Source organism: Bos grunniens, chromosome 8 (assembly GCF_055505025.1).
Source record: "Bos grunniens cultivar Pamir isolate PY7600 chromosome 8, Bosgru_T2T1.0, whole genome shotgun sequence".
Lineage (NCBI taxonomy): Eukaryota > Metazoa > Chordata > Mammalia > Artiodactyla > Bovidae > Bos > Bos grunniens.
Window position 1 is genome coordinate 56777179 of NC_141172.1, and position 12773 is coordinate 56789951.

A 12773-nucleotide genomic window follows, 5' to 3' on the forward strand; every position below is an offset into this window, starting at 1 on the left:
GTCTTGGGAAGATGGAATTATGAAGTTGCCTGAAAAATGGCAGGAGGTAGTGGAATAAGACTATGTTATTGAATATGTTGTTCAGTAAAGTTCTTGGTGAAATGAAAACAAAGTTCCTTCAGTTTTTACTTTAAAACTGAAGGAAGTTTTTGGCCAACCAATGAAATACAGATTCTGTTCTGGGATGAGGCATGAGATACTACATTTCCAGGAAGTTCCTAGGTGATACCTATGCTGCTGATCTGTGGACTGTTCTCAGAGTAGCAAGAGTTTTTCTTGTTCCTGGATCTGCAACTGATCCTGGTATTATTAGTTCTTGCCATCTTTCTTTATATATTAATAAAACTGAGACTTAAATTCAGGCTTTTTAAATAGGGAGGGGTGAAATTATTTTTTGTTGTTGTTCAAAAAAATGAATTTCAAAGTGCTTATTAAATTTCAAGTCTTACCTAATAGCATTCTCAGTTCTCTACATAATATTTTTCTAGGGGCATTGTTGCTTTTTTTTTTTTTTTTTAAGTGACTAAAGGGATTTGAATTTCCCCAGTGGCTCAGTGGTAAAGAATTCATCTGCCATGCAGGAGCTGCAAGAGATGCAGTTCAATCCCTGGGTTAGGAAGATCCTCTGGAGGAGGGCGTGGCAATCCCATGAACAGAGGAACCTGACAAGTTACAGTCCATAGAGTCACAAAGAGTCAGACATGACTGAAGCAACTTGGCATACACGCACATACAAAAAAAGATATATCCTACTCCTGTGTTATTAAAACAGTTACAAAAAAGTCAGTAAGCAACTTTGACATTATCAGTTGCCCTTTTCTTTAGTGACCTATACAATTATTTTTCCATATATATCACACATCTTAGCAAAGCTTATTAGTTGTTTTCTGCACTTAAAAAGTGATACAAGTGTGTGACCAGTAGCAGTAAGTCAAAATGTCTTAATTGTGAAGAGAATACAAAATGAGATAAATGAGTTATTGATAACATTTTGTTTTCATGAGTTGCAGGAAGCTGAAATAATTTTGCAATGTGAACACTTTTCTCCAAATTAAGCAGCAACTTCCTTTCACTGAATTCTCTTGCCCTGTCAGCCAACTACTCTCCACAAATATCCCTAAGTAAATAGCATGTGTTTCTCCAAGGATTTTTTTTTCCCCCAGTAAGATGTAAGATGTAAGATGTAAGACTGATAGTGCATAGAGAATGAACAACCAACACCTTTGTCATGGATCTTTTACTCTGGTTTTCAAAATTGTCATTCAGTGCTATAATTAGAGGACTAAAGGGAAATCTATAGTTTTTGAGACTAGCTAAATTCTTAACAAAAAGTCTCAGCTTGCTTTTAGAATATATAATTCTGTTACTTAAGTAAAACCTTTTATATTTCATAAAAAGTATGATATTAACACAAAGATTAGTAACCTACTCAAATATGTTTATCACCCACCTGAAGAAATAAATTACTACTAATATTATTTCATGAGCTTCCCAGGTGGCTCAGTGGTAAAGAATCCACTTGCCAATGCAGAAGACTCAGGTTTGATTCCTGGGCCAGGAAGATCCCCTGGAGGAGGAAATGGCAACAAACTCCAGCATCCTGGCCTGGAAAATCCATGGTCAGCGGAGCCTGGCAGGCCACAGTCCATGGGGTTGCAGAGTCGGACACAACTGAGCAAGCAGTATGGTTTCATAGGACATATATTCTACAGCTTTCTTTTTTCTGATGTTACCTTTGTATGGTTTGTTCTTTCCTCCAGTTCATTCATATTCACTTCTATAAAGTATTCCACTGTATGACTATACCACAATTTAGTAATCAGTTCACTTATTGATGAACTTTTAAATTGTGTATTCATCAGGATGTAGGCTACATGCAAATCATAGTGGCGTGAGATAAAACATTTAATTTTTATTTACTTGAATTTTGCCTATAGTACACATCCTGTACTACCCAGCCTGGGTGGAACCTAGCCTGACAGGACCTCCACCACGTGCAGTGTTATGTTACTCCGTAAGGCAAATCACTGAGGTGAATCATACAGTCTCTTAAAAAGTTCCACCCAGACTGACTTGACCCAAGTTCCTTCTGTTCAGATTTTATTGCCATAGAAAGTCATATACTGCTACTGCTACTACTGCTAAGTCGCTTCAGCTGTGTCCGACTCTGTGTGACCCCATAGAAGGCAGCCCACCAGGCTCCCCCGTCCCTGGGATTCTCCAGGTAAGAACACTAGAGTGGGTTGCCATTTCCTTCTCCAATGCATGAAAGTGAAAAGTGAAAGTGAAGTCACTCAGTCGTGTCCGACTCTTAGCGGCCCCATGGACTGCGGCCCACCAGGGTCCTCTGTCCATGGGATTTTCCAGGCAAGAGTACGGGAGTGGGGTGCCATTGCCTTCTCCATAGAAAGTCACATGGTCACACTTAATTCCAAAGTGTGTGTGTGTGTGTGTGTGTGTGTTGCTAAGTTGTGGCTGACTCTTTGTGACCCCCATGGACTGTAGCCCACCAGCCTCCTCTGTCCATGGAATTCTCCAGGCAACAATACTGGAGTGGGTTGCCATTTCCTTCTCCAGGGGATCTTCCTGATCAAGGGATAAAACCTGGATCTCCACATTACAGACAGGTTCTTTAGCGGCTGAGCCACTAGAGAAACCACAGATTACAAAGGAGTAAGTTAAAACTGTGTAACCATGTCATGTAATCCAAAGAGGAGACTCATAATAATAGCCAGTAGCTATATGATAACTGCAAGTCGTTTTCAAAGTTTTGTCTTGCTAACAACCCTGATATGAACTTAAATGTATTTAATTTCATATGCATATATGTAAAAGTTCCTAAGGCTAAATAGACTTAGAATTGGAATCGCTAGGTCATAAAAGTATGGACACTCAACTTTCTGGAAATTATCAGAATACTCTCTAGAGTAATACAAATATACACTCCCACCAGCAGTGTATAAAAGGTATCCTTGTGCTGTATTCTCAGTAGCATCTTCTGTTTTCTGCCATTCTGATAGTTATGCACTGGCAATTGTATAATATCCCTTTATCTCTTTACTACAAGTTGAGGTATTTATTTTTAATGTTTATTAGCCATTTAGGTTTCCTTTTCTGTGACTTGACTATTCAAGTACTTTGTCCATTTTTCAAGCATTTTATCTTTTGCATATTAGTTCATGGGGTATATCAGTTACTTTTGAATACTAATCCCTTGTGATATTGGTATGACAAATATTTTTCCCTACTTTACAGTCTAAATCATTTTTCCATTGATGAAAGTGGGGTGTTAAAGTCCCCAACTATTTTTGTGTTACTGTCCATTTCTTCTTTTATGGTGATTAGTATTTACCTTATATTTTGATGCTCCTATGTTGGATTCATATATATTTACAATTGTTGTATCTTTTTCTTGGATTGACCCTTGATCATTAATTACTGTCCTTTGTCTCTTGTAACAGTCTTTATTTTAAAGTCATTTTGTCTGATATAAGTATTGCTCCTCCAGCTTTCTTTTGCTTTCCATTTGCATGGAATACTTTTTTCCATCCTCTCACTTTCAGTCTGTATGTGTCCTTAGATCTGAAGTGGGTTTCTTGTAGACAGGATATATATGAGTCTTGTATGTGTGTGTGTGTGTGTATATATATACACACAAGCCACTACCTTCCCGGCTTGTGCATAGCTACTCCCCCAACCCCTGCAGGAGGCCCTCCAATACTAGCAGGTAAGTCTAGTCCAGTCTTTTATGAGATTACTTCTTTTTTCTCTTCCTGGTGTGCAAGAGACCCTGTGTGTAGCTTCCAGAAGTGGATTTTATGTTTCCCTCAGTTCTGTGGAATTTCTGCAATGAAACTCCACTGGCCTTCAAAGCTAGATTCTCTAGGGGCTCTTCCTCCTATTGCCAGACCCCCTTAGGCTGCGGAGCCTGATGTGGGGCTCAGAACTTTGACTCCTGTGGGAGAATGTCTGTGGTATAATTATCTTCCAGTTTGTGCATAGCCTATCCAGTGCATATGGGATTTGATTTTTATCATGATTGTACCTCTCCTACCATCTCATTGTGACTTCTTCTTTGTCTTTGAAGGTTCCACCATTTTTTGTCAATGATTGTTTAACAGTTAGTTGTGATTTTAGTGTTTCCATAAGAATAGGTAAATTCATGTGCTACTCCATCATTTTGTCTCCAAGCCCTGTTGATGTTTGACTATTGGTGTTTTTGACTTGCCATTCTGCAAGTAGTAATTGTTCCACCATCTCTGGCAATGTACTTGCAGTGCACCCCTCAGCCTTGGGGAAGCTCCACCAGGCCCCTCCACCTATAATATCTTGATATTTGGTAAGGAGTATAGATTTTTTTAAGATTCCATCCACCCATACTAGAGGGCCTTAAAAACAAATAACTTTATACCCCCAGTATGTAGAAAAGTACCTAGGATAGGGTATATGCTCTCTTACTATGGGTGGAAGAAAGTGTTAGTTGCTCAGTTGTGTCCGATTCTTTGTGACCCCATGGACTGTAGACCACCAGGCTCTTCTGTTGATGGGATTCTTCAGGTAAGAATACTGGAGTAGGTTGCCATTTCCTTCTCCAGGGGATCTTTCCAACCCAGAGTTGGACACGACTGAAGTGACTAAGCATGCACATCTCTTATACTATCTCAACTAAAGGAGGTGATGGTCCTAATCTACCTCTTTGTACAGATACATCTGTAGCTTTGGGTCCATTTATATGTTCTAGGCTTTATGAATAACAAAGGTAGACTTGAGTATTCTTGGAAGAGAATTCTAGATACATGTGGACTCAAAATTCAGTAATATTATCGACACATGTGGAGGAGGGGATTGTTTTGATTGGAGTGGTTCAGGTGGTGGTGGAGAGGGGTGTCTTTAAAAATGTGTCTCTAAATGGCCTCAATAAGAGGAATGAATAATACCTGAAGGGGATTCTTTCTTACTGGCCATGTTCAAGCATAGATTCACTTGCTGACCTTGTGAATTTTGTACAAGGGATTCATTTCAAAAGTGTCAGTATAACTTTTATGGTTTATATACATTTCTTGAGACATTATATGTCTAAATTATTTAATCAATATTCCTTTTATGTGTAAATGGTTCTACCTCATGTTTTGGATGTCTTATTATGTTTGGCTCTCACTTTTGCCCTGTATTATGAATGATGAAGAATATAGTTAAGTGTTCCCCAGCCTTCCAGATATGTGACTATAACCTCAGCCTAACCTACTAATTTCATTTTTTAAATTTATTTATTTTTAAAGTTTATTTATTTTTCATTGAAGGATAATTGCTTTACAGTATTGTGTTGGTTTCTACCAAACATCAACATGAATCAGCCATAGATTTACCTATGTCTCCTCTACTTGAACATCCCTCCCACCTCCCTCCCCATGCCACCCCTCTAGGTTGTTACTGAGGCCTGGTTTGAGTTCCCTGAGTCATACAGGAAATTCCCATTGGCTATCTATTTTACATATGGTAATTGAACTGACTGAATGTATGTTTCCGTGTTACTCCCTCCATACATTCCACCCTCTTCTTCCTCCCCACCACCAGTCATGTCCGTAGTCTGTTCTCTATGTCTGTGTCTCCACTGATGCTCTGCAAATTGGTTCATTAGTATAATCTTTCTAGATTCCATATATGTGCATTAGTATACAGTATTTGTTTTTCTGACTTACTTCACCCTATATAATAGGCTCTAGGTTCATCCTCATTAGGACTGACTCACATGTGCTCTCTTTTATGGCTGAATAATATTCCATTGTGTATATATATATATATATATATATATATATACCACAGCTTCTTAATCCATTCATCTGTTGATGGACATCTAGGTCTAACCTGCAAATTTCATTTTTGTTGCATTGATCACCATCACCAGTCAACCTGTCCAGGGCTGCAAAAAGCAAACTAGGATACGTGATTACATTTTGAGTGTATTACCAAGTTTGTGTTTCTCTAAATAATAGTTTTAGAAACAAGGAAGAACAGTGAAGGTAGAGAGTGAAAAGTCCTTGGGTTAGGGACCATATCCAGTTATGTTTGTTGCTTATCATATTGCTTGAAAAATGGAAGTGTGCAATTAATATTGGTTTAATTTAAAGAACTGTTATTTCTCAATAATCATAGAAACTGTTCATGTCATCAGTAGTAAGGATGACTTTAGATTCATATTAATTAATATATTTGTTCTTTGTATACAAAACTTCTTGTCCTCAACATTTACTGTCAACTATGGGGGATAGGGAAACTGTATGAGGTTTGGGAGAAAACAGATTGAGAAGTCAGAAGTTTTGTTTGAGCCCAGGATAAACACATTATAAATACTTTAAAACTCTGCAAACCAACACATATTCATTTTTCAACAGTGTAGGAGCATTCATGAAATACACCAAGAAGGAAATGATTGGGAAATCATTGTGTTAAAAGCCTTAAATTTTTGACTTTTGACAGCCAATTCCTCTCCACTCCAAAGGGTAATATCAGTAATTTATATTTTGAATTGCAAATTATTTAAAGTGACTTTCAAGTTAATTATTAAGGGTTACTCTGATGGCTTTGAAAACCAAGTTTTATCAACCTTTTCACACTTGGGAATTATGGCTTTGAAAGGAATTTGGACATAAATTCCTCTTTTTTGGAGTTTACTGACAAAAATCATATATGCAGTCAGGTATTCATCCCAGACAGTAACGTAAGTTAAGTAGTCTTGATTTCATTGTGGGGCCAGAATAGTTCTTTGAAAAGAAAAAGTAAATTCCTAACGTGAATGCAGGTTGCTTTCTTGATGCCACCATGATCCTCACAGCAAGAATGATTTATTATGTTGGATTGTATTGTCCAACTCTTTTTTCAAAGGAATAAATCACATGCTTCTATTACTGTGATAATATGGAAGCAGCTATGACCACTATTGAATGCTCTCTCAGCCACATCTTTTATACTGTGCCAATTAAGCAGAAGGTGGGGAATGTTGGCAGGGGGATTTAAATGTCTCATTTAAAGGTCAACACCTAACAACAGGACAGCATTTATCCTGAACTGGACTGTAGAGTCAGCACTGGGTTTGAGCCCAGTTGCTGTTGGGGGACTTAAAAATACAGTCCTCCAAATGAGAGCAGGTGGTGTCAGAGGAGTTATACTGGTGTTCACGATATATCCTAAAATAGCTTTAAGCTTCTCCATGACCTCATTTTGCCATGCTGGCTTGCTTACGAGTGTGTTTTTGGGTGGTGTTAATGTTCTAGCGTTAGCCATTATAATTTATGGACTCACATAGTATCATTAACACTGAGCATGGATTATACTCAGTAGCCAAGGCATAACTTTTTCCCTTCCATGTTTCCTGCAGCTGGCTAGTGTTTTGTAACCAGGGCACCAACTCTGGAGTCATTTGGTAACTTTAGATGTTTGATTGGGTGTGCAGTTGGCATCAAAGATGTGGTTAACGAAGGATAATATTAGAGTATGCGTGACAGTTTCAAGATTTCATACTGTTAGAACTAGTTTTAGCACAAGATGAAACCAGATAACTGTATCTATAGTAAGTTTTTATTTGATAAAAATGTTTTATGAAAGTAAAAGTTGTTGTTCAGTCACCAAGTTGCGTCTGACTCTTTGCGACCCCATTAACTGCAGCACTCCCGCTCCTCTGTCCTCCATATCTCCCGGAGTTGCCCAAATTTATGTCTATTGAGTTGGTGATGCTATCTAACTGTCTCATCTTCTGCTGCCCCCTTCTCCTTTTGCCTTCAATATTTCCCAGCATCAGGTTCTTTTCCAATGAGCAGGCTTTTTGCATCAAGTGGCCAAAGTATTGGAGCTTCAGTTTCAGCATCAGTCTTTCCAATGAATATTCAAGGTTGATTTCCTTTAGTATTGACTGGTTTGATCTCCTTGCAGAACCCCATGAGCAGTATGAAAAGGTAAAAGTAACTGTGACTATATGGCCTTTGAATACATGAATGAGTTAATAATTTTTTAAATTAAATTTCTATTTTAATCAAAGCATGTCATGTATGTGGTATGTTTGTAAAATGAATAATATTCTAAGACTTACAGTGAAAAGTTTCAGACACTTCCCATGATCTTTTCTTCTCTGCCTTAGGTCCTGCTTCCAAGGGACTTTCCATTCTTTTTGTTGCACCTCCTAGTATTTGCCACCATATTTTTAAATAACACCATTATACTTGTGGTTCTTGATTCTTCAGTTTCAGAAATTATAGATTGTGTTTCTGTTATGTAAGATGAATATTTAACTTTTAAACCCCATTGCTTCCAACACAGATTCTTCTCTTCCTCCTATCCTTTTTTTGTCACAAATTTTGGTGAAATCAATATTAGATATTTTTCTCATTTTGAGCATATAAACTCGTTGGCTTCCAATTGGGACAGAAATAGTCATTAAGAATGAATAGTCATTAAGAGATTACAGTAATTTAGGTCAAGGAGTCCAATGCTGCTAAAGCAATGCCGGGATACTACTGTAGAGACAAAATGACATGCAGAACTTAAAGAAGTAAGTTGCTTCCTGGGCTTAAGTGGAACAAAGCAATAACATAAATATATGTGCCTCCAAACAGAAATCAAAAGTGGATGCTCTGCGGGAGAGGGGCCAGGGAGGTCCATAGTCCCTGACCTAGCTAACTCTAGCCACTTTTGTTTTAGTTTTATATCTGCAGACCCTAAAGCTCACTGCTCAAAATGGTCCTTGGCCATTTCTTTATGTCTCAGTCTGAGTCTGTGAAGCAGTTTCTCCTCCAGTTGTCAGCAAATGGCGAGGAATGGTGTTGATTGAACTTCAGGTATTGATTGAACTTCAGACAGCAGGTAAAGACTGGCACTATTTGAAGCTATTGCATCCTTGGATAACATTTTGTAATTGGGAACTAAGGAGAGACTGAAAAGTTGAAATTAAATATTGCAAATGCTTTTACAAAGTTACTATAATCCAGGGCAGAGGACAAGCTTAATGTGTCATCACATACATTACAAACAGCAAAAATTCCACAATGTTAAGATGTATTTTGTGTGTATCTGTTTAAAAGTCCTTGAACTGGCCTCATGAACCCTTGTAGTACTTTTACTTGCACCTAACACAATCCCAAGGACGGCGGAGCCTGGTGGGCTGCCGTCTATGGGGTCACACAGAGTCGGACATGACTGAAGCGACTTAGCAGCAGCAGCAGCAGCAACACAATCCCTGTCACATGCTAAGAAAAAAATAATAGTGGTTTGTTCAAGTCTCAGCTGTTTGCATATAACTATGTAAGGTGTAGTTTAACTATTCAGGTGCAGTCCTTTCATTAGGGCTGTTCCTTACCATGTGTGCCCACTTGATATGCTAAACTCTTGATGGTAATTGTCCTCTGTGTCATCTGATCAAGTTAACAATACAAAAGGGCTCTTTTACTTGGAACATTACAGTGACAATAGACATGGTAACTTGGGAATAAGTGAACACACAGGAGTGAATTATATCATGAAATACTTGATTTCAGCAGATATATACAAGTAAGAAGCTACAAATGATATACAGAGTGGTTTGGATATTTAATTTATTCCTACCTGTAAGGGAATTAGTGAAATACTAAGCTAGATCATGTTAAGAGAGGTATCTCAGTCTTTGTTCTCTTTATATCTTTGCCTTTTTCTTTATCCTTTTCTTATTTTATGTGTTATTTTTTCTTCATGCCCTATATTGGTCCACATCTGAATTTATTTGTCATTATTTAAATTTAGATATTAATCACTGAATCATTATAATCTAATGTCTTTAGGTGAATATTTTATTTAATAACTTTTAAAAATAAATATTCTATGTTGAAACACTAGAAAATGAGGAAAAGTCAGATAATCAAATAAAAAATCAATCCTCCTGCCCCAGAAAAAGCCCTTTTAACACATTGGTGTCGGTGCTTCCCTTTCTATGCATGTGCATGTGTTTTTGTATATGGATTAAAAATTGGAATCATACTATTTTGTAGCTTGTTTTCTTTTTCTTAGCATTTGCCCATGTCAGAACTTTTCTTTAATACTATTACTGGTCATGGGTGTATTGTTTATTTGTATGAATATACAGCAATTTGGAATAATAAATTATACTGTAGAAACTTCAGTATGCTTCCAGTTTTTTTGGTCATTGTACTTATGATCTCTGCTATCCTTGTTCCATTGAATTGCTGCATTGACTTGGGCAAAGCTGAGAACAGAGGTTTACCATTAACGTACGGACTCAAAATATATGAAGATTCCTGGGTGCCCTGTATGCATGTCTCCTCTCTCTCTCTCTCTCTCAGTTTTGCTCTCACTCATTCTTCTAACATAAGGTGGTAGAGATTTTAACTATCTCCTAGGATTCATTTAGAAAGAGTCAAACTTCCTGGCTTGATTTTACCTAGGAGGCACCCCCCTTTGCACAAATGTTATTAGCTTTTAAGTGGTGATTTAACCATTTCAAGCAGTCTTGTATATTGTTCTCATGCTTTATAAAACTAGCCTCCATGGGCTCCAGCATTTCCTTGTCAACAGTTGATTATAGTGAATGTGCAAGAGAAACTTACAAGACGCAAGGGTTGAGGGATGCCATGGAAGCAGGATAGTGTAATGAACAACCAGCCTGCCAAGACCTTTGCAAGCTAATTATTGCCTCTCAACTTCTGTTTTGTCATCATACAATGAATATATTCATACCCAATCATAAGGTTTTTCTGGAGATTAAGAGAGAAAATATATTTATTTATCAGAACAGTGTCTTGTACAGAGTATTAATGGTATCATTATTATATTGTTCTGATGAAACTGCAGATGGCAAGAGATATGCTGATGCTGTGTTGAGGAGCACATCCAGATGGACAAAGCCAGATGGAAAAGGATCCTTAAAACAGATCTTCCATAGTCTTTATTTGCCTACCCTCCTTCATACATCTTGGAAAAAGCAGCTCTTTTTGATTCCAGTATTTTCCCTGTCCTGAGAGCCAATATGATACAAATGAAAAGAAAAAAAGAAAACAAAAACAAAAAAACCCCACTAACAGCCTGAAAACTGAGAGTACTCCTGAGAGGCCAACATTTTCTGGAGCTTTCCCAATAGATTAGTATTCATTTCTCCTACTTCCTACTGGCTCCAGACCCTCTACCAGCTTCAGTTTTACTTTGTTATTAACAATAAAGGCTTTGTTCATGAGCAAAGCAGATACAGCCTTCATCTTAACCGATTTGTTTAACCCTCATTTAAAGTTATTGCTTTTTGCAACACAGAGAATTTCTGGTATTCGGACAGGAAAATTTCTGAGAAAATGAATGAAATAACACTTTGTCTTAAAATTATTCTTTATTGCCAATAAGCTAGCTAATAAGCATAGAGTAGCATAGTAATTGGGATTACATTCCTGAGCAGGGTCACCACATTTAATCACCAAAAGTGTTACCAGCACAGTGTTATAAATGAAGATACTTTTGTTATAAATCTAAGTAGTAATTCCAAATGGTAAAATGTTGCAAGTCCCTTAGAATAAATATAAATATACCTTATGCATTGATTATGCAAGGAATCTTTATGAACCATAAAGTGTACTTATAGCACATAAACATACTATGTCATAAATTTGGCCTAGCTCAAATTAATGTTTGCTGTGACAAAAATGTTAACATTTAAGTCACAATTTTAAATTTAAATTCATTTGGCGACATTATCTGAATGATTAAAATAGTTTCAAAAGCTATCAAATGAGGTTTGATCATTTTTTAAATAAATAAATTTTGCTGTAGTAAGTAGAAGCATTTATAGTCATTTCATTGACCTCAAAGCTGCTGTCAAATTTGAGATGTTGATTTTTTTAAAAGAGGCATTGAAGTATCTAAATATTTCAAGGGTTCTCCAAGGATTTTCAATGTGAGAGTTTGAAGAGCAGTAGACTCTTAAGTCTGGCCCTTCTGTTCATCTTTCTTATCTCATCAACTAAGCAACAATAAGGGCAGAAAGGAATAAGAAAAGAAGCCACAGAATGGTCCCAGAAGCAACAGGGAAGATGGATTGGGGAAAAGCAGTCATACCTCTTTCCTTTTGAGGTTGAAAGTATTTATTGGCTGATCTATATATCTGTGTATCTATCTATTGCTATCTAGATATATAACAATATGAAACTCCGAGGTGTATATATATATATTTATATCATGTTCTATGTATGTGTTTGTGTGTATTATTATATATTACATATACATACAAACTCACATATAACATATCGTGTGATATGTCATATGTACGTATGTATATACATCTATATATATTTCAGCCTCAGAGTTTCAAATCTTTTGAGAGCTCACCTCGCAGAGTTGCTGTCTTTTTCAGATTTAGCTGTCTTCTAGTTTGTACCATGTTGCGGAAATTCTATAAGCAGATGTCGCTGAAAAGTAAAAAATATCCCTTTTCTATTACTTGTTAATTCTGTGAATTTGAGGATACTATTACTCTATTGAGCATGAATTTCTTCATCTATGAAATAGAACTCATAATACCAACTCTTTAAGGTAAGGATTACATAAAATAATATATTAAAAAGAAACTGGTCATGATAAATGAGCTCAAAAAATAGTTTTTATAATTAATTTTTCTATTATGATTATATCTATTACTAATAGTAGTGTTTAAATAAGTGGAATTTATCAGGCAAAATGTTGACTAAAAGGGACTGACTTTATTATGGTTTATATATTTACTTGGGCTTCCCAGGTGGCTCAGTGGTAAAGAA

The 12773-nt window shown here is 36.7% G+C and overlaps 1 long non-coding RNA gene across 2 annotated transcripts in view; it reads left to right on the plus strand.

The window, feature by feature from the left end:
- LOC147367093 (uncharacterized) overlaps positions 1-11053 on the plus strand; it is a 349455-nt gene extending 338402 nt beyond the window's left edge. Inside the window, exons 4-5 of one of the 2 annotated variants that reach the window (XR_015169171.1) lie at positions 8692-8853; positions 10831-11053. This is a non-coding gene — a long non-coding RNA (uncharacterized LOC147367093). The remainder of the gene's footprint in view (positions 1-8691; positions 8854-10830) is intronic. The other variant, XR_015169172.1, reaches the window with a different exon arrangement.
- The last annotated feature ends 1720 nt before the right edge of the window (positions 11054-12773 follow it).